Source organism: Pongo abelii, chromosome 6 (genome assembly GCF_028885655.2).
Source record: "Pongo abelii isolate AG06213 chromosome 6, NHGRI_mPonAbe1-v2.0_pri, whole genome shotgun sequence".
Taxonomy (NCBI): Eukaryota; Metazoa; Chordata; class Mammalia; order Primates; family Hominidae; genus Pongo; species Pongo abelii.
In genome coordinates, this window is record NC_071991.2 from 55,047,268 (window position 1) to 55,066,666 (window position 19,399).

General features: G+C 42.3%; 1 protein-coding gene across 2 annotated transcripts in view; it reads left to right on the top strand.

Annotated features, from left to right (window-relative positions):
• The first annotated feature begins 526 nt into the window (after positions 1-526).
• SCRN1 (secernin 1) overlaps positions 527-19,399 on the top strand; it is a 68,437-nt gene continuing 49,564 nt past the window's right edge. Inside the window, exons 1-2 of one of the 2 annotated variants that reach the window (XM_054560585.2) lie at positions 566-655; positions 5,927-6,042. The gene's annotated coding sequence lies outside the window, so the exon portion shown is untranslated. Of the gene's footprint in view, positions 656-5,926; positions 6,043-19,399 lie in introns of both variants that reach the window. The other variant, XM_002818092.4, reaches the window with a different exon arrangement.

Consider the following 19,399-nt stretch of genomic DNA (forward strand, 5'->3'; position numbering starts at 1 on the left):
TAAGCTCTGTAGGCCACAATGTCCAAGTACCTGGGACAGGGTCTGGCTTACCAACATGGTACAGGACGGCACTTTTAAAACCAGGGACTCGACTTGGACGTGCGAGTCAACGAGGTACAGGACACATTTCTCTCCGGGGAAATCTTGCGTGGGCGCCGAGGCCCGGACGTAGCAACCAAACGTCGGTAAGAGGCGCCGAAAGGATGCTGGGCCTGGCTCCTTAAAGCCCAGGTTCTCCCTTTTGAGAGCCACAACCAAGAAATAAAAATCTATCAAAGAGGGGGCCACTTTCTGTGGCGAGATCCGCCCTCTCGGCCGCTCCTCCAGCTCCCAGGCCCCCTCCCTACTCGGCTGAGAGCAGCGCCGCGGCCCCTGCAGCCAGACGCGCGGGGTGCGGCGGGGCCCCGGGGGCCGGGGTGGGGGAGGCGGAGGGTGGGCCCCGCGGTCACGTGAGTCGGGCCAGCTGCTGCGGGGGGCGGCGGGCCCCAGCGCCGGGAGTCTGGGTAGGGGGAAGCGCCCGGCTGCCGCCTCCGCCACTGCAGCTGCAGCCCCCGATGTCGCCGCAGTAATCCGGCCCCGGCAGCACCCGCACCCTCGGCGGCCGCAGCCTCAGCACGGCAGAGCGGAGAGGGGAGCCCGGAGCCCGCCGCCCCAGGTGAGCCGCGTCTGGAAGCGCAGGGCGTTTGCAGCGCTGCTTTCCCGGCGGTTTCACCCCCACCCACCATCGCCACCTCCTGCGCCTCATCTCCTCCCGCTGTCCCTCCGAACCCGCGGGTAGCGTTACCCTAGGCCGATTCCCGGTGCTGGCCCGGGCGGGCTGGGAGCCTGGGGGGGTCAGAGGAGAGGTGGCCTCGGCCTGAAGCCGGGGTGACTCGGCTCGGGGACTGCGGGGGTGCAGTGGAGGGATGCCCGCCCCGGGCTCCCCCACCGCAGCCGGGTTCCCCGCGCTGCTCTTCCTGGGTTTCCTTTGCTTGGCAGCCAACCTGCTGCCCGCTGGGATGTGCCTGTGCGCCCCTGGCCTCGCCACCCTGGAGTCCGGGGCGAGCCGGGCACCTTCCCCGAGGTGCCGCACCTGCTGCGCTGGCGGGCGCCGCGAACATGGCTGCCCGGAGACGCCCGCCGCCTTCGGCCCGGCTCTGCTAGCGCGTCCAACTCGCCCGCGGCCGCCGCACCGTGTCCCGGAGCAGCCCTCCCGGATAGGCCGACGCGCGCGGGCCGCCGCTGGGTTCTCCGCGGGCGGCGCGTGGGACTTGACATAACTTCCCTTGAGCCGCACCCGGACGTTCTCCGCGGGGCGCCGGGCGGGGCTGCCGAGAGGCCGGCGCGTGTTCCCGGGATAGGGATTGTCCGGCTTGGTCGGCCTCTGCCTCCTCGGCTCGCTCTTGAGGCGTCGAGTATTTGGCGACCTCACTCGCGAGGGTCGAGAGGAATGTGGTCTGCAAAGCAGGAGGGGCGCTTGAACTTTAGAGAATTGACGAGAAGTCGGATTTGGGAATAAAAATGTCCATGAAAACATAGAAGGAAACTGTTATCTGCCTTGACTCAAAGCTGACCTTGTAGGGTTCTGTTAAATAACGTGGCTTTTCTGGATTTTCTGTCTGATTCTAGCTTGCAAGTGCCTTGACTTACGCTTGCGTCCGGCAGCCGGGTGGGGTGGGTGTGTGCGTGCGTGCGTGCGTGTGTGTGTGTGTGCGCATGTTGTGTTCCCAGCCTGGTTAGAAGATGCATCAGTTGCAGAGGAAACGTATGCTAATTCAAAATGGCAGCATGAAAAATCAGGCCAGGCGGAAGCAGCACAGACCACAACCATCAGCTGCCCCCGACTTAAGCCTCAGGGAGGGAATTAGTGTGAGTCAAGGCTCATCCGGGTACGGAGTAGGGAGTGATTCTTGGAGCTGGCTATATTTTAGGGTGCTGCAGGGTCCTGGGAGATGTTAAGTGGGAAGTTTGGAGAGCTGTAATTATTTTTCCTAACTTATCAAAAGATGATACAAAACCTAGTTAAAACTCTACGGTTTTGGTCTGATTTTCTCCAGGCTCAACTAAAGTTGACTGTGGCTGCTGATGTCTTTTTGATGCACAACCTGGAGGTCGTTTGATACCTACAAGCTCTTAAAAGAGATGGGTGCACATTGTAAACAGCATGCAAGAGCAGTGCACGTAACAAATACCAGGTTCTTAGAGCAAGTTTCATTGAAAGAACTGATTTAGCGACACGAGCAAGCACCCAGGCATGAGAAAATGGGAAATTCTTGAAAGGTGACTCATTTTAGAATTTTTTTTTTAAACAGCCTTTCTTTCCCTTTTCACTTCCGTGCTGCCAGCCATCTTGTCTTTTGGGAAGGAGGAGATACATGAGGAGGCAAATGCTTCAGGGATAATGGAATAGAGGAGGATGAGCTAAGGTCGGGGGGGCAGAGGTGGAGGCAGTCTGAAGGAGCCTGCTGTCAACCCCCTTTTTACAGCAGGAAGGCTGAGGCCAGCGGGGCGAATGGACGCCAAGGTCATATATCTGGCTGGCAACTGGCAGTGAGGACCCAAATCCAGGTCTCATAACTCCCCAGGGTTCCACATGCTACCTTTTAGAGCCTGGGGGAGAAGAGCAAGTCTGTCATTATTAGGAAGGCAAACACTTCAAGCAATGGGAAACCAAACTGTAATATGAATTACAAAGTCTATAGGTGTTTAAAGTCAGTGACAACACCTTAATTTCCTAATTCAAGACTTTTAACTTCTTAAGCTGTATCTACCTCATGTTCACATTTTCCAGTGGTGAAACTGTTTCTATAGTTAAGAACCAAAAACATTATTTTAGTAAAGTCTTTGAGGCAAGAAGTACATTTTTTGATTAAAAATTGAGTTGCTTGTGTGTGTGGAGAACCATTAGGCCAGTTTATTTTGAAAAGGAACCAAAGAGAGCCATGCATTTCATTTTTTTGACTGTTTCTAATTTTAAGTAAAAATAAATAACAAGACTATTTTAAACATAACTTTGAAGCAGTGAAGACAGGCTTTTCCTATGATTTGATTTGACTTTTCTGAGTCATGAGTCAGTGACCTTAGATCTACTAAAGCAGAGCTAGAAATTGTGCATAGGAAAAGCAGGCTTTTCCTATGATTTGCATTTGACTTTTCTGAGTCATGAGTCAGTGACCTTAGATCTACTAAAGCAGAGCTAGAAATTGTGCATGGGTTAGTGTGAAGAGGTGGTGAAGATGTGGAGAACGTTTCTTCTGGGCATCTGAACCTTCACAGCCAGTGATGTGCAGAGGGAGAAGGTGGCAGGAGGCAAGGAACAGGGAGAATGTCTTGAGGCAGTGGAGCAGTTAGGAGCTAAATATGAATATATATGTCGAAGTGAAGACAGGTGCTGATGCGACATGTGCCATTTAGAAAAATAACTTGCATTAGAGGATGAATGTAAAGATATGCCAAAGATATATAAAATAGCAAGTTGTAAAAATACAGAAATGCATGCAATTTGTGTCTGTTGAAGAATAATAAGAATACAGATAAACAAAAGTTTTTTTTTTTTTTAATCCATTTTCATTAGAGAGTCTAGATCTGTGCTGTTTCATCTGGTAGCCACCAGCCTCATGTGGCTATCGAGCACTTGAAATGCAGCTAGTTTGTATTGAGATATGTTGAGTGTAAAATATACACATAATTTCAAAAATTTAATATGAAGAAAGGATTTAAAATATCTCAATAATTTTATATTGATTTTATATTGAAGTAATATGTTGGATATATTGGGTAAAATATATTACTAAAAATAATTCCGTGAGTTTCTCTTTACTTTTAAAAACGTGGCTACTAGAAAATATAAAATTGCAAATATGGTTCGCATCTGTCTTGCTCTCTCTCTCTCTCTCTCTCTTTCTTTCTTGAGACAGGGCCTCCCTCCGTCACCCAGGCTAGAGTGCAGTGGCACGATCTCGACTCACTGCAACCTCTGCCTCCAGGGTTCAAGCGATTCTCCTGCCTCAGCCTCCTGAGTAGCTGGGATTACAGGCGCGCGCCACCACAGCCCGGCTAACTTTTGTATTTTTAGTAGAGACAGGGTTTCACCATATTGGTCGGACTGGTCTCGAACTCCCGAACTCAGGTGATCTGCCCGCCTCGGCCTCCCAAAGTGCTGGGATTACAGGCATGAGCCACCGCGCCCGGCCCTTGGATTATATTTCTAGTGGTTTTTAACAGGAACTGGAGGGTGGCTGAGCTCATGATGCTGTTTGTAGAACTGGGTATGTAAGGAGAAGTTAAAACAGAAACTGAAAAGGGGACAGGATGGACGGAGAAGGGACTACAAGAAGTGAGTGATCAGGGAAACTGTAAAGGGAGAGAAGGAGTATGTGGTGGGCTGGGACTGCTGAGGATGAGACTATGAAGCAGAATAAGCACACTACGTGGTGATCCAGGACTTGGGGACAGTGGAGTGTCAGGGTCTATGGTGGTGGAACTTCAGCTAGGATGGAGAAATGGCATGGCTAACATAACTGCACAGTGCATTGGAAAGTAACTTCCTCATTCTGACATGTCTGTGTTCCCATATGGAAATGAGATGAATACATCCCAGTACAGAGAGAGGGCCCTGGGCTACAAGTTAGGGGACCTGGGACCTAGCTCTGGTCCCACCTCTAATTAGGAGTTTGGCCTTGAGCACACCACTTATCAGTCTCCTTCCTTTTATTTTATTTTTATTTTTATTTATTTATGTTTTGGGAGAGAGTCTCACTCTGTCGCCCAGGCTGGAGTGTAGTGGCGTGATCTCAGCTCACTGCAACCTCTGTCCCCCCAGGTTCAAGTGATTTCCCCTGCTTCAGTCTCCTGAGTAGCTGGGATTACAGGTGCGCACCACCATGCCTGGCTAATTTTTGTATTTTTTGGTAGAAACCGGGTTTCACCATGTTGGTCAGGCTCGTCTCGAACTCCTGACCTCATTATCCACCTGCCTCAGCCTCCCACCGCGCCCAGTCCAGTCTCCTTCCTTTTAAAATGAAATGAACAAGAGCTGTCTACCAACTTCACTGGTCATGTTTAATCTGTTAGATTTGGCCAAATTACCCAAAGCTACTTTCCCCACACAAGTCAAGACTAGATATTACCAAATTTTTAAATCTTTGTTCACCTTATATATTTAATTGGCTCCTTATTTTAATTTGTAATTCTTTTTTTTTTTTTTTTTTTCAAGACAGAGTCTAGCTCTGTCGCCCAGGCTGGAGTACAGTGGTGCTATCTCGGCTCACTGCAACCTCCGCCCCAGGTTCAAGAGATTCTCCCGTCCCAACCTCCCAAGCAGCTGGGATTACAGGCGTTTGCCACCACGCCCGGCTAATTTTTGTATTTTTAGTAGAGGCGGAGTTTCACCGTGTTGGCCAGGCTGGTCTCAAGCTCCTGACCTCAAGACCTCGGCTTCCCAAAGTGCTGGGATTACAGGTGTGAGCCACCGTGCCTGGCCCTTTAATTTGTAATTCTCCAGTTGTGAGTGAGAGAAATATTTTCTAGTAAATATTTTGGCTATTTATGTTTATTCTTCTTTTAACTGGTGCTTATATATTTCGAATATTTTTCCTTTGGGGTGGTCATCTTTTTCTTATTGGTATGTAAGAGCTCTATGTATGTTAAGGGAAATTATCTCTTTTTCATGTATGATGCAGATGTATTTCCTAGTTTCTCATTAAAAAAATTTTGCCTCACAAGAAATTTTTAAGTTATTTTATAATCAAGTCTATATTTTCCTTGGTGAATTGAGTTTATGTTTTTGCTTGCTAATGTTATTTTAAAAATTTATCCATATGATTTGTATTTTTGTGGTTTTAATTGTAAAAATTTAAAATTCTAAATTATAATAATTTATTTTGGCTTAAGAGTGAATTGGGGATCTCAACAGATTTCTTTTTTTTTTTTTTTTTTTTGGAGACAGTCTCATTCTGTCGCCCAGGCTGGAGTGCATTGGTGCGATCTTGGCTCATTGCAACCTCTACCTCCTGGGTTCAAGAGATTCTTGTGCCTCAGCCTCCCGAGTAGCTTGGATTACAGGTGAGCACCACCACGCCCGACTGATTTTTGTATTTTTAGTAGAGATAAGGTTATGCCATGCTGGCCAGGCCGCTTTTGAACTTGTGGCCTCAAGCGATCCACCCACCTCAGACTCCCAAAGTGCTGAGATTACAGGCGTGAGCCACTGCGCCTGGCTGATCTCAACAGATTTCATTCTTCCTTTCCCCATCCTGTTATAGTCAGTTATTCTGGCAACACTTACTCATCTCAGTTTCAAATTCAGTCTTCATCATATGCTAATTTCCTACATTATATGGCTATATTTCAGGACTTTCTACTTCTGATTCTATCAGTAACAAACTATCTTAATACTGGAACTTTATAATATAGTTTAATTCCGTGCAAGTCTAGTATTTCCTCATTAATTTTGATTTCTGAAACTTGGCTAATCCCACATATCCTTTGCAGATGGACCTCAAGATCATTTTTTGTCAGATTTTCTCCAAAAGCCCTATTTATATGTTGATAGCTGTCATATTGACTCCCCAGATTAATTTAGGGAGGGCTGATTTTTTTACGTAACACTGAATCTTTCTAGCAAAGAACAAGAACATTCTCTGTTCTTTAAATCTTCTGCCATGTCACCATAAAGTCTTAAGAGTTTTCTTCATTGAGGATTTGTGCATCTCTCTCTAGTAAACTGACATAAAATGACAGAATCCCTATAAAGAAAACTATAGAACTCTAATGATGAACTTTAAAAAAAAGCTCACACCAAAGAAGAGACACTTCTTGGGCCAGGTGCGATGGCTCACGCCTGTAATCCCAGCACTTTGGGAGGCCGAGGTGGGCGGATCACGAGGTCAGGAGTTCGAGACCAGCCTGGCCAACACGGTGAAACCACGTCTCTATTAAAAATACAAAAATTAGCTGGGCGTGGAGGTACATGCCTGTAATCCCAGCTACTTGGGAGGCTGAGGCAGGAGAATTGCTTGAACCCAGGAGGTGGAGATTGTGGTGAGCCAAGATCACCATTGCATTCCAGCCTGGGCGACAGGGCGAGACTCCGTTTAAAAAAAAAAAAAAGAAGAGACACTTCTTGCCCTTGATTGGGAAGATAGAGTCAGGGCAGCCTGGTGTTTAAGAGCATTTTGGAGTCTGAATTTTCACTCCACTACTTATTAGTTATACAGCCCTGGGCAAAGTACTTCACCACTTCACCATTCTTTTTTTTTTTTTTTTTTTTTTTTGAGACAGGGTCTCGCTCTGTTGTCCAGGCTGGAGTGCAGTGGCATATTCATGGGTCACTGGAGCCTCGACCGCCCAGGCTCAAGCAGTCCTCTCACCTCAGCCTTCCGAGTAGCTGGGACCACAAGTGTACACCACTACACCTGACTAATTTATTTTTATTTTTTTGTAGAGATAGGGTCTCCCTGGGTTGCCCAGAATGGTCTTGAACTCTTGGACCCAACTGATCCTGCTGCCTCAGCCTCCCAAACTACTGCGATTACAGGCATGGGCTATAGCACCTGGCCACTTCACCATTTGTAGCTTTCATTTTCTCAGCTGTAAAATGGAGATAATACCTGTGTGATGGGTTATTGTGAGAATTAAGTGATTACACACACACATATATGTATATATATGACTTAGCATGTTATTAAGCACATAGTGAATGCTTAATGTTCTAACATATAATTTTAGATGTTATGATTGTGATTATTTTAGCTACCCCTGTCAAATGAATCTGTAAATTCAGTATAATTCCAATCACAGACCCAGAGGAACACTGGAAACACTTTGTCAATTTTTTAAAAGTTTGATTTGGGAAACAAACCAATGGAAGAACCCATAAGTGTGGAAAAGAGTCAGTGGGGGTGAACTAGAGTATTGCTTGCTTTATATCAGAGTATATCAGCCACAGTCCTCCAAGACTTTGTGCCTAGCCTGTACTAGTGACAGGTGTGCGTGTCCTTTCCTGCCATTCTTTGCCTCCTTTCTATCCTCACTCCCATACCTACCCACAATCTGAGCCTTCTATGGAATGTTCTTCTCAACATTGCTTAGGCATGATTATGAGGCTCTCATAGGTGGAAGGGATGGCAAAGACCACATATTCTCATTCATGAATTTTTTTGTGATAGATGAGGTTCTTTATGTCCAAGAAGGTAAGAAGTGATGTATGTGTTAGTCACATCTAGCTGTCCTCCCTTCCTCAGAAGCCCCCAGTGTCATCAGGGCCCTCACCCAATCTTGTATGGGGCTGAAGGGAACTGGGTGGAATGTCAGTTCACTCAGTCAGGCTAGTAGGTAGGGAGTCTGAGGCCTCCCAACTTGAACTTCACCTGAAGCTGGGAGAAAGAGCTTGAGATGGTTCATGATCTCTTCTTCCGTTCTTAATGATTATGTATTTAACCTAAATCTCCCAGTGCTTAATTTACTCGCCTGTCAGCTAGTCATGTTTGAAAGCTCTCATAAACATTTCTGATCAATATCCTAAGTTGGGTTACTACCTTTCTGTCTTGGTTGTGTTCATAGACAGCTCTTCCAAATGATAAAAACCTTGAGACATCTTAGCTCTGTTTTCTCTGCAGTTGAACATAGTGCTTGTAGGTGGTTGGGGGCTCAAAATATATGTTAGCAACTCATCTGACTTAAAAATCCTAACTAAAATTATGTAGTGATCAAAAGCTTTCCTGAGTATCTTTTTCACCTCTTTCTTAAGGTAAAGCTTTAGTGTATTTTTTTTTATTGCGCTTAGCAGTGCCCTAGTGCCCTGGAAGAATTAACGAAATGTCTTAAAGTGTTCTTCTTAAGCACTGAAATGATCAGATTTTAGAAAATAATTAAAAGACCAATAAAGCAATATGAGCTTGCTGTAAAGAATTTTAAAACTATATAACCAGATAAAGTAAAATTTAAAGTTTCTATCTCCATATCCCCATCTTTACTCTCACTCTCAACTCCCAGTTAGATATTAATCCTTCTAGGTCTTTTAAAATCTATCCATCCATCTATGTGCCTATCTTTCTATCTACCTACCTATACTTATATTTACATAAATGTATATGCACGCATATATAGGTATATACGTATACATAATCATGTATTCATATATGTATATATATTCCTTTTTGATAATAAAATGGTTTAAATTTGATAATGATAAAACACAACAAGTAGCTCTAGAATTAATGGACATTATTAATGGACTTTTACAAAGTAGTTTTAAATTCCACTTTGCCAGACATAAAGTAACCCTTTGTTTTTGGACCAGCAAGATTTACATCTTATTACCTTATTTCTTTTGTAGGAAATGAATGTTTGGCTAATTTTTTAGTGATGGAGAATTAAATGGCTAACGACCATTTTAAGGATGATTGGGAAATTTTTTTTTTAAATCCCAGTTTACAGAGTTAACAAAGTACATATCAAATCACATTAATGGGAAAAGATCAGAATAGACAATGCACTGTTTTGATGGGAGAGAAAGACAGATGGTGGGAATAGGAAGGTCATAATTCAAAGCAACCTTGCCAATTAGTGGACACAATGGCAGCAATGTCAAAAATAAGAACAGAAGGAAATGAAAGGACCCGAGATGTGGCTTGCTCAGTACCTCCCTATTTCCCACAGAGAATGCTTTTGGCAGCTAACCACAGCCTGCCTATTTCAAACACATCCTTCATCCTTTATGTCCATCATCATGACAGTCCTAGAACCCTGTTTTTTATGATCAAGTTAAAGGAACAAACCTTTCTTGAATTTATCTCTATTCCTGACACTCTACATATATTATCTCGTGTAATCCTCATAACTGTACATGGTTGACATGGCCCCATTTTACAGATAAGGAGCTTAGTAAGTAGAGGAGCATCACCTGGAATCTGGGTCTATCTGACTTTTTAAAAAAGCCATAATATAACCTCTTAGAGTGATTATCCTGACTGCATAGGTCTAGCCTGTAGGGATAATCTTATGTAAATCGTTTTCTTCCTTTCTTTATATTTCTATGAAAGAAGGAAAATTGTTTTCCAACCTGCCATGTATAGGAAAACATCTTTCTTACAGTGAACTTGATCTGACTATATTTTTCTAATTGGCTAGCTTGAGTGAAAATGAATCCTACATAAGTTATCTGTTCCTTAATGCATTTAAAAAAATGTATCCAAGAATGGATGCCATTCCATTAATCTCTCCTCTTTCCTTCACTTATAAAATCCCTAAAAGAGTTCTTACATGATAGATGTGCATGAAGACTGCATTTTAAAAAAGTGGGATCATATTTTAAAGGCACAGAGGGGTGGGTAGAGAATCACTGGGTATGGTGGAGTTCTTGTAGGTGGTCCTTGAATTCAAGTGTGTCCCAGCATTGAATGGGCACGGCATAATGAGACATGTATCTACACTATTATTTTTCAACTGTGTAAGGATTCTATTGTCATTGCCTACCTACAGATTCATTAAAGGTGTTACTAAATTCATAACATATATTCATCACATATTTTCCCCAGCAAATTACAATGACTGTTATGTGGAAATGTTCATGAATTTTTTTTTCTTTTTTTTTTTTTGAGACGGAATCCCACTCTGTCACCCAGGCTGGAGTGCAGTGGCGTGATCTCAGCTCACTGCAACCCCTGCCTCCTGGGTTCAAGCGATTCTCCTGCCTCAGCCTCCTGAGTAGCTGGGATTACAGGCACGTGCCACCACGCCTGGCTAATTTTCGTATTTTTAGTAGAGACAGGGTTTCACCATGTTGGTCAGGCTGGTCTCGAACTCCTGACCTTGTGACCCGCCCGCCTCAGCCTCCCAAAGTGCTGGGATTACAGGAGTGAGCCACCACACCCGGTGGAAAATTTTTTACATAAAAAAATTGGGAAACATCATATAAAGATATTTTGCATTATAGATAAATTCTGAAGTGACTTGAAGAATACTTTTGTAAAATGATTAGTTACCTATGAATAAATGTAGATTTTGAAGCACAACATTCCATTGAACTCTATATTTTCCTAGTTACTAATCTGCCACATGAATCACGACAATAAATTAGACATTTTGCTTTAATTCACATTTCTCATTATGACAGTATCTTGCAAATGAGGCAAACTCAGATGTGGCCAAAAGGTAAAATTAGTTCATTTGCCATGGCTGAGCTATGGGGTTCTTCCAGAGTCTCTGTCCTATTGCAGGGCCATACTTTTTAGCTGCAATTAATTGGATAACAGATTACTTTCATGCAACTCTTTCTTTTCTTTTTTTAAAAAATATTTTCATCACATTCACAACACCATGCGATGTTGTGTTTGGGGTGTTAATTCCATTTCTATATGAGGAAACTCTGGCTCAGAGTTAGAGGAGTCAGGATGGCTACTAGGGCCTGGTGTCTCTAAAGTGTGGCATCCTCTTGTACCTATACACATGGGGCTGCAGGGCTAGGCAGGCGGTATCAGTGAGTGCAATTACACAAAGGTGAGGAGAGGTGGCGCTTTCATTGGCCTCCGTGTCAGAGAGTAGAGGGGACAATAGAAAATACAGGCCCTGTTGAGAGGAGCCACTACCCAACTCCAGTCTTGCCATCATGCGGGAATGTGGATTTGGTGTTGCCAGATCTTTGAGTTTTTAGCAGAAGCCAAATATCTGAGTGTCTATAGGAAATCTCTGGATCTTAAAATATTAGCTGCTAATTCAGATTTCTAAAAACACAATCTAATGCGGCACTCTGGGCCAAACCAACCAAATCTGCAGTCTGTCACCCCAGTTCCACACCACGCTGCTGGGAAGTATTTCAGCTGCAGACTGGCACTGAAGACCACAGAGTTAACTATCAGAAGTAGATATTGCCCTTGAAATTGGAGAAAGAGACTGTTAAGCAGCTCTTAAAAGACATGAAGTGACAATGAAGCAAATCTTCAAAAGGTGAAAGAGCATTTAGACACTTCAAGGAAAGTTTCTGAAGTCTGAACAGACAGACTTTGACAAAGGGACCGCTTTCATTATGTATCCTTCTCTTGTTCTCACAATAATTGAGTCCTTGCTGTGTCCCAAATGGTATTCTGAGCACTTTGTAAGTAGGTACAAGCATTATCTCATTTAAATCTCACTGCAACCCTGGGAAGAATGAACTACCTATCATTATCCCTTTTTTATAAAAGCTTGGAGAAGTGACAGGGCTGAAATTTGAACCCAGGTGGGCTTCAAAGCCTGCTTACTCACTTAATAGCCCATACAGTGATTCTTCCACTACATGGTTCCTCATTCAAGGCATTGAATATTAGGAGCTGGAATTCACTGGCTGTGGAGTCCCAAAGCTTTATGCTCTACTCTCATGAGCTTTCAATGAAACACTTAGTAAAATCTTTCTTTTGGGCAGAGCTTGATGAGTCTGAGCTAATTTATATAGATGACTTTCATCAGCTGCCATTTACATCCCAATTGTTAATTAGCTAATTCCTTTCCCAAACACTTCATTTATTCCTATTTCAATAGAAGGTTTACAACAGAAAAAATCAATTTATAAATGAGTATCATTTGTCCTGTTTTCAGTTGAGCAGGAATGGCAATCATTTAAAAATGAATTTATTAATGAAGAGTATAATAATTTCTCCTTTGCTTTTCTGGAAGGTGGTAATTCACAGTCATTGAATTTAAATGTATTCAGTCTGCTCAATAAAGCTGGTAGTGTGGAGAATAGGGAAGTCTAACTGGACATTTGGGTTTCATTCTTTATGTAAGTAAAGGCAGTTGGTCATCAGTACTTGCAAGACGCTTAATAAACCGATAGCTTATATAGACAGTTATTTTCTTTCTCTTAGGCAGTCAAGGCTTTCTTTTCAATGGGTAAGGTAACTGATGAGGGATAATGTGTGCATCATTGAGATAAAGGTGTAGGGCAGTCTGGCAGTCATGCAGAAAAAACCCTTGCCTTGGCTCAGAGCATTCACGCCTTCAATAACTACTCACTGAACTTGAGGACAAAGACCTTTTCTCCCACACAGCTTCCTCCCTCCTCAGCTACACATTCTGTATGTGGTCTCCTAGTTACAGGAGTACAGTACTCCAGTCCCTCAAGCCTGAACTCGGGCCTCCTGCCACCAGTCAGAGGATGAATGCTGGTACACGCAGCTCCTTTGCAGTAAACTCCAGGGAAGCACTACTATCTTGTTCCCAAGAGGAAGTCATGAATCCTGAAAGAAGTTTGATAAGGAGGACCATGGTGGTTAGAAACTAAGCTTAGGGATGCTTTATCATAGCCAATGGCACAGTAGCTAAAGCTGGATGGTCTAATATGGTAGCCTCTGGCCACATGTGGCTCTTTAATTTTCTAATTTTTACTTCTAATTGTGAAACGCACATAGCGTAAAATTTACCATCTTAACCATTTTTAACTGTACAGTTCAGAAGTGTTAAGGACATCCATATTGTTGCACAACTGATCTCCAGAGCTTTTTCATCTTGCAAAACTGAAATCTGTACGCAGATTGTAAACAACTCATTCCCTTCTGCCCAGCCCTTGGCAACCACCATTCTACTTTCTATTTCTATGAATTTTACTATTCTAGATGCCTTATGTAAGTTTTTTCGTGACTGGCTTATATCACTTAGCCTAATATTGGCTGTTTAATTTGAAATTAATTAAAAATTTAGTTCCTTCGTTGCACTAGCCACATTTCAAGTGCCAGATAGCCCATCCGGCTGGTGGCTACTGTATTGGATGGTGCAGATAGAGACTATTTCTATCATCTCAGAAAATTCTCCTGGACAGCATTGGTCTGAAGGAAAACTGGTGGCTCGCACTGAGAGCTGATTGGAGTGGGGACTAGGAGAAAAAGTAGCAGATATTTTTTCATACTCTGCCAACGTGAATAATCTGACTTCTTTTCTCTACCACAAAAATGATACCAGCTACACGATACCTTTTACATTTACAACTTCCATCTTTATCCTAAACTCCAGTCTTTAATGTCTCCTCTCCTCCAATAGCATGCAACATTAAACTAATCAGTCGGAAAATACAGAGAACATAAATGTCTAGTACAAACTACAGATAAATGCACTTTAAAATACTCTTAACAAGGACTTCTTAGGAAATGCCTGTCAGCCTACCCATCTATGGGAGTTTAAATTAGAGTGTTTCATTAATTAGAACTGTCAGTGTATTGCTAACCTGGCAAGAATCCTAATGGGTATTTGCCACAAAGAAGCCTTATTCAGCAGGCCTGCCCTTTTAGCCTGTTGCTTTTAAGTTTTTTTCCTTAAGACTCACAGTAAGAAATGTTACGTCTCAGCATAGTACCTATAGACGCTTATATGTGCATGTGTATGGACCTAAACTTAAAATTAGAGTTTCTTGCGTTAGTACTTACCCTTACTATGTGAGATGCATACATTCTTTCTAAAAATGCTTTTCTAAAAAAACTTGTTCCTATCCACTAAATTGATTTCATAAACTACAAAAAGGCCACAATATACAGTTAGGAAAACACTGTTGTGGATACACCCACATCCAGTTTCAGGTCTATAGTGTAACACTGAAGCCCCACCCCCATTTCTGGGTCCCCACAGCTCAGAAAGCAGCTTCAGAATTATGCCTCAAAACAAGCAAGTTTTTTAAAAAGCCATCAATTATAGCCTTATTTCTGGACAAACTCTGTTCACTAATTTTAACACCGGTTTAAGTAGAATGTAGTTATGATGGAAAACCCCATCATCAAATGCTTATATTCTACTTTTCAAAGCTGAATATACATAAGTTTTCTCATGTTCTAAGTTTTTGTATTCGTGTATGTGATTGGGAGTTAATTGAATTTTAGGTTCTTTTTTTTCTTTTTCTTTGTGAAGGAGAATATACATTTCATAACGTTGTATGAGGTTATAAAGGAAAAGGAGAAAAATCTTAAAGCCAGTTTCTTGTGTCATGCATGAATAATTTAACAGTTTTTAAGAATCATGTAGGCTGGGCACGGTGGCTCATGCCTGTAATCCCAGCACTTTGGGAGGCCAAGGCAGATGGATCACGATGTCAGGAGTTTGAAACCAGCCTGGCCAACATGGTGAAACCCCGTCTCTACTAAAAATACAAAAATTAGCTGGGCACGGTGGTATGTGCCTATAATCCCAGCTACTCAGGAGGCTGAGGTAGGAGAATTGCTTGAACCCAGGAGGTGGAGGTTGCAGTGAGCCGAGATCACGCCACTGTACTCCAGCCTGGGCGACAGAGCAAGACTCCATCTCAAAAAAAAAAAAAAAAAAGGATCTTGTAAACAAATATTTTTAAATGCATGTTTTATGTAATATATAAATGACGTAACTTGTTAGATTTTTTTTCATTTTAGTGTGAATGTCTGGTATGTTACCCAATATTTTGACAAATAATAGGAGGAGAATTGAGTTCCTTTGAATCACTTTCAGAAGGGTTTCATTTCAGGTTCATGAGAGCTCTGGCTTCCAGATTGGCCAGTTTTTCTTTTCCCACGTGGACAACTGTAGGAGGCCAACTCACTATTTGTGTGAAACATAGTAATGAAACATTGTGTGCTCTCTGAGCAACTCTGAATTGGGCAGGTGTAAAAAAGGTAAAAGAAAGTATCAGAGAACAATGCCAAATAAAAAAATTCATCCTAGCTATAACTCATAAGAATTTGCCACTTTTGAAATTTCAGATATATTAGGATATAGAAACAGAACTAAAATTTTTCTTTAAAATAAAATTCCTAAATTGCTATTCTCTCCTGGGTTTACTTTAAAAATCATTTCTGGGATTATATCAGTAAAAATACTTATAGGAAAGTTGGAAATTAGAGGAAAAGATGAAAAAGCAAAGAATATTTCATTGCTGGGCTCCCACTGTTAATATTTTGAGTACATTTCCTGGGCAAGTATTTGGGCGTAGTCTTTTTCTACGTATATTTTAAATAAGATAATTTATCTTGCCCCCTCAAATCATTTCTTCATGCAATTAAAAACTCTTCATAAACATATATTTAATAGGTTTATAGTATTCTACCCGATAGATGTAGCAGACATTTTCAGCCAGTTTTCTGATGCTGGACAAGTAAGTTTCAGTTTTTCAACTGTATGAATACCACTATGTGAACACTTACGCATACCCCTTGCCCATATTCCTGATCGTTTCCTTAGGATACGTACATAGAAATGAAATTACTTATTCTATTTTCATCATTTCTGTCTGCTTTGTGGTTTGCTTCCTATCACAGGCAACTTCTTTGATATTGGCTGTATGCAATTTTCAACCTAAAACCTGACTTAAAAGCCTTCAGTGCTTTACTGTGTGTTGTGAAATAGACACTAAAGTACTTGATGTGACCTTCAAGGCTCAATGTGGACCTGCCCATATATATACCCACCTCTCCAGGCCTCTACCCTACTTTCTCTGTCCTCAGTTGCATCAGCTTTTTAATTTCTTGGCTCCGTTCATTTTCTCCAGTTGCAGGGCCTTCAGGCCTGCATGTCCTCTCTCTGAAACATTCTCCCTCCATTCACCTGTCTTTTGTGGACTAGAAAGTGAGACCTCTGCTTAGAAGAGGTGGGTGGAGATTTGAAGAAAAGTGAAGGTGTCAAAAATTCATTTAGGAAATAGAGGAATTGGCCAGACAAGTACACAAAGGATTCCCAGATAGTAATGAGGGCCACACTCTCATGGTGTTTTCAGAGTCAGGATATGAGATTCACACCAAGAGAAGTGTAATTGGCATCTACAGCTATGATCACCTTTAACTTACGTAATCTAAGTCAGCCTGGTGAGTTCTGTAGCTGCTTCCTAATGTTTGTTTTCTTCAGTCTTCCGGAAGTGTCCCACCTCCTCTTTGCTAATACAGTTTATATGGATGATAGCACATTTTGTCCTTAGAATAAGAGGACTTCACAAACAAGAACTTCTGAGATCACTGGAAGCCTTAATATGAAAATCTTCATTTCTGGGTTTCTTTGGGACTCTGTATCACTGTCCCATCCAATAGAGTTTCTACTAGCTACATGTGGCTATTTAAATGAAAATTAATTGAAGTTTTGAATAAAATGGAAAACTCTGCTCCTTCATCATTCTAACTACACTTCAATAGCTGCCTGAGGCTAGTGGTCACCATATTGAATGGTGGATACAACATTTCCATCTGAAATGGAAAAATTCTGAAAATTCTGAAAATTTTCTTTTCAGAAAAGTCATCTCTGAAGCTAGTCAGTGCACACATGGTGATTCAGGAAAAATTAATGGACAGTTAGCCTGGGCTAGTTTGCTCCTAGGTCTGATACACAGTTTGCTGGTTCATCTAGCTTTGTAATTCTTAAAACAGACATTGAAATTCTGCTCCCTGCTGGCATTCCCAGTCGTTCTCAAAATTTAGTGGAAAAGCCAGCCTCCCTTGGCCCACATACCCCTGAGCTTCTGTTGCCTATATCCTCATCATGATCATGCGACCCAGATTATTTGCTGACTAAGCAGGTGCCTTGGCCGAATAATAGGTGCTTGCCCAAAACCCCGTGGGTTTTATTTATATTCTATAGATAAATCTCATAAATGCAAAATTGGTGGATTTCTACGATTTTTAAGGATCAAATAAAGTAAGGTCCTGCTCCTAGGCAAGACACTAGCTCTTTTGAAATGGCCCAATGATGGGGAGAGGGGGAGCATATGAGATACTCGAGGCATCACAGAAGAGAAATGCATCCTTTCCCCATCTTATCTTCCTCTGGGTCTGTTTCACTTTATTTGTCTCCACAGGCAATTCCCCCGATGCCCAGATTCTAGTAGCACTCTATAAAGGCATTTGATTTCATAATTATTCTAGGTCTTTCTTGTGCATACACATTCTTTGTTTATCTCTCTCTACTCCTCCAGTCTGAAGATAAAGCTGTTTTTGTGAAAATGGGAAAGGTTAAGGGGAGAAAGAACTGTTGCCTCTTTATCTTTCTGGCTTTTCTTTCCCAGAGGGAAGGGGTTATATTTTACTGAGCTAGGAGGGAATTATTTTCAGAATTGTGGGGGCTGCCCCATTTCTCTGCACTCTGGGGAGGGGCCTGCCATAAACAATGCAGGGAAGAACTCTGAGTGTGCATGTAGAAATTAACCTGAAGTAGATTGGATATAGAAATAGCAATACAGTCCCATACAAAGAGGTTTCTAAACATAGAATATTGATGACTCTGCAATTTGGTAACTGCTGTAATTAGGAATGAGGCAAATAGATTTTGATTGGTTTGCTTAACAGAAAATTTTAGATATTGCTCTATTTTAACAGTCAAAACCCAAATAAAGTTTTTTTTTTTTTTTTTTGAGACAGGGTCTCACTCTTTGCCCAGGCTGGAGTGCAGTGACGTGATCTTGGCTCACTGCAGCCTCAGCCTCTCTGGGCTCAAATGATCCTCCCTCCTCAGCCTCCCAAGTAGCTGGGACTACAAGTGCATGTCACCACACCCGGCTAGTTTTTGTATTTCTTTGTAGAAACAGGGTCTCTCCATGTTGCCCAGGCTGGTCTCAAACTTCCAGGCTCAAGTGATCTGCCTGCCTTGGCCTCCCAAAGTGCTGGGATTACAGGCATGAGCCACCACATCCAGCCAGCAAATAAAGTATCCTATACTTATGCAGCCTCCACAGTTTTCAAAATATGTTCTCAAGCATCATTTTATTTTATACTCATGATAAACCTGTGGGCTGGGGCAAAACATTTGCAAAAGGGAAACCTAGGCTCAGAGAGGTAAAGTGACTTAAGCAGGTCACACAGCTAGTAGGTGGTGGAGCTGAGTTTTGAATCCCATTCTTGTGCTTTTCTGAGAAGATTGCTTTACTTCTCACTTATATTTCAGACTTGTAAAATAAAACACATGGAAGTTGGGTAATTGATGACACAAATACAATAGTTGGTACACTAGATAATGTTTCTTGAGTGCCTGTAATGCCAGGGGTTGGGGAAAGGGCTACTATGGTTGGATGGCATGAGTCCTGCCTTCAGGGAGCTTTCTTTGAAACGGGTAAAGAAATATACAAGCAACATATGTACATTATTTTATAACAAAATGGAGGTATTAGTACTTGTGGATGCTGAATAAATGAGAGTCCTTTATAGAAGTCTTTATGAAAGAAAGGGGTTTTGAATCAGATCCTGAAGGATATGTACAAAGACTAAGGGAAGGGCATTCAAGCCAGGTGCAGAGGCATGGCAGGAGAAAAGAGAGATGTCAGAGAGTCAGCTTCAGTATGGTGGACTATTAATAAACAAGAAAAGAACCCTTGTTTATCACTTATTTAAAATCTACTCTGCATAAGACATAGTGTACAGCTGAGGTTACAGCGGTGTGCAAAAGGGAAAGGTCCTTGCTTTCATATTGCTTAGATTTTGCTGGGAGAGACTAAATATTGATTGTTGGTAATAAAATA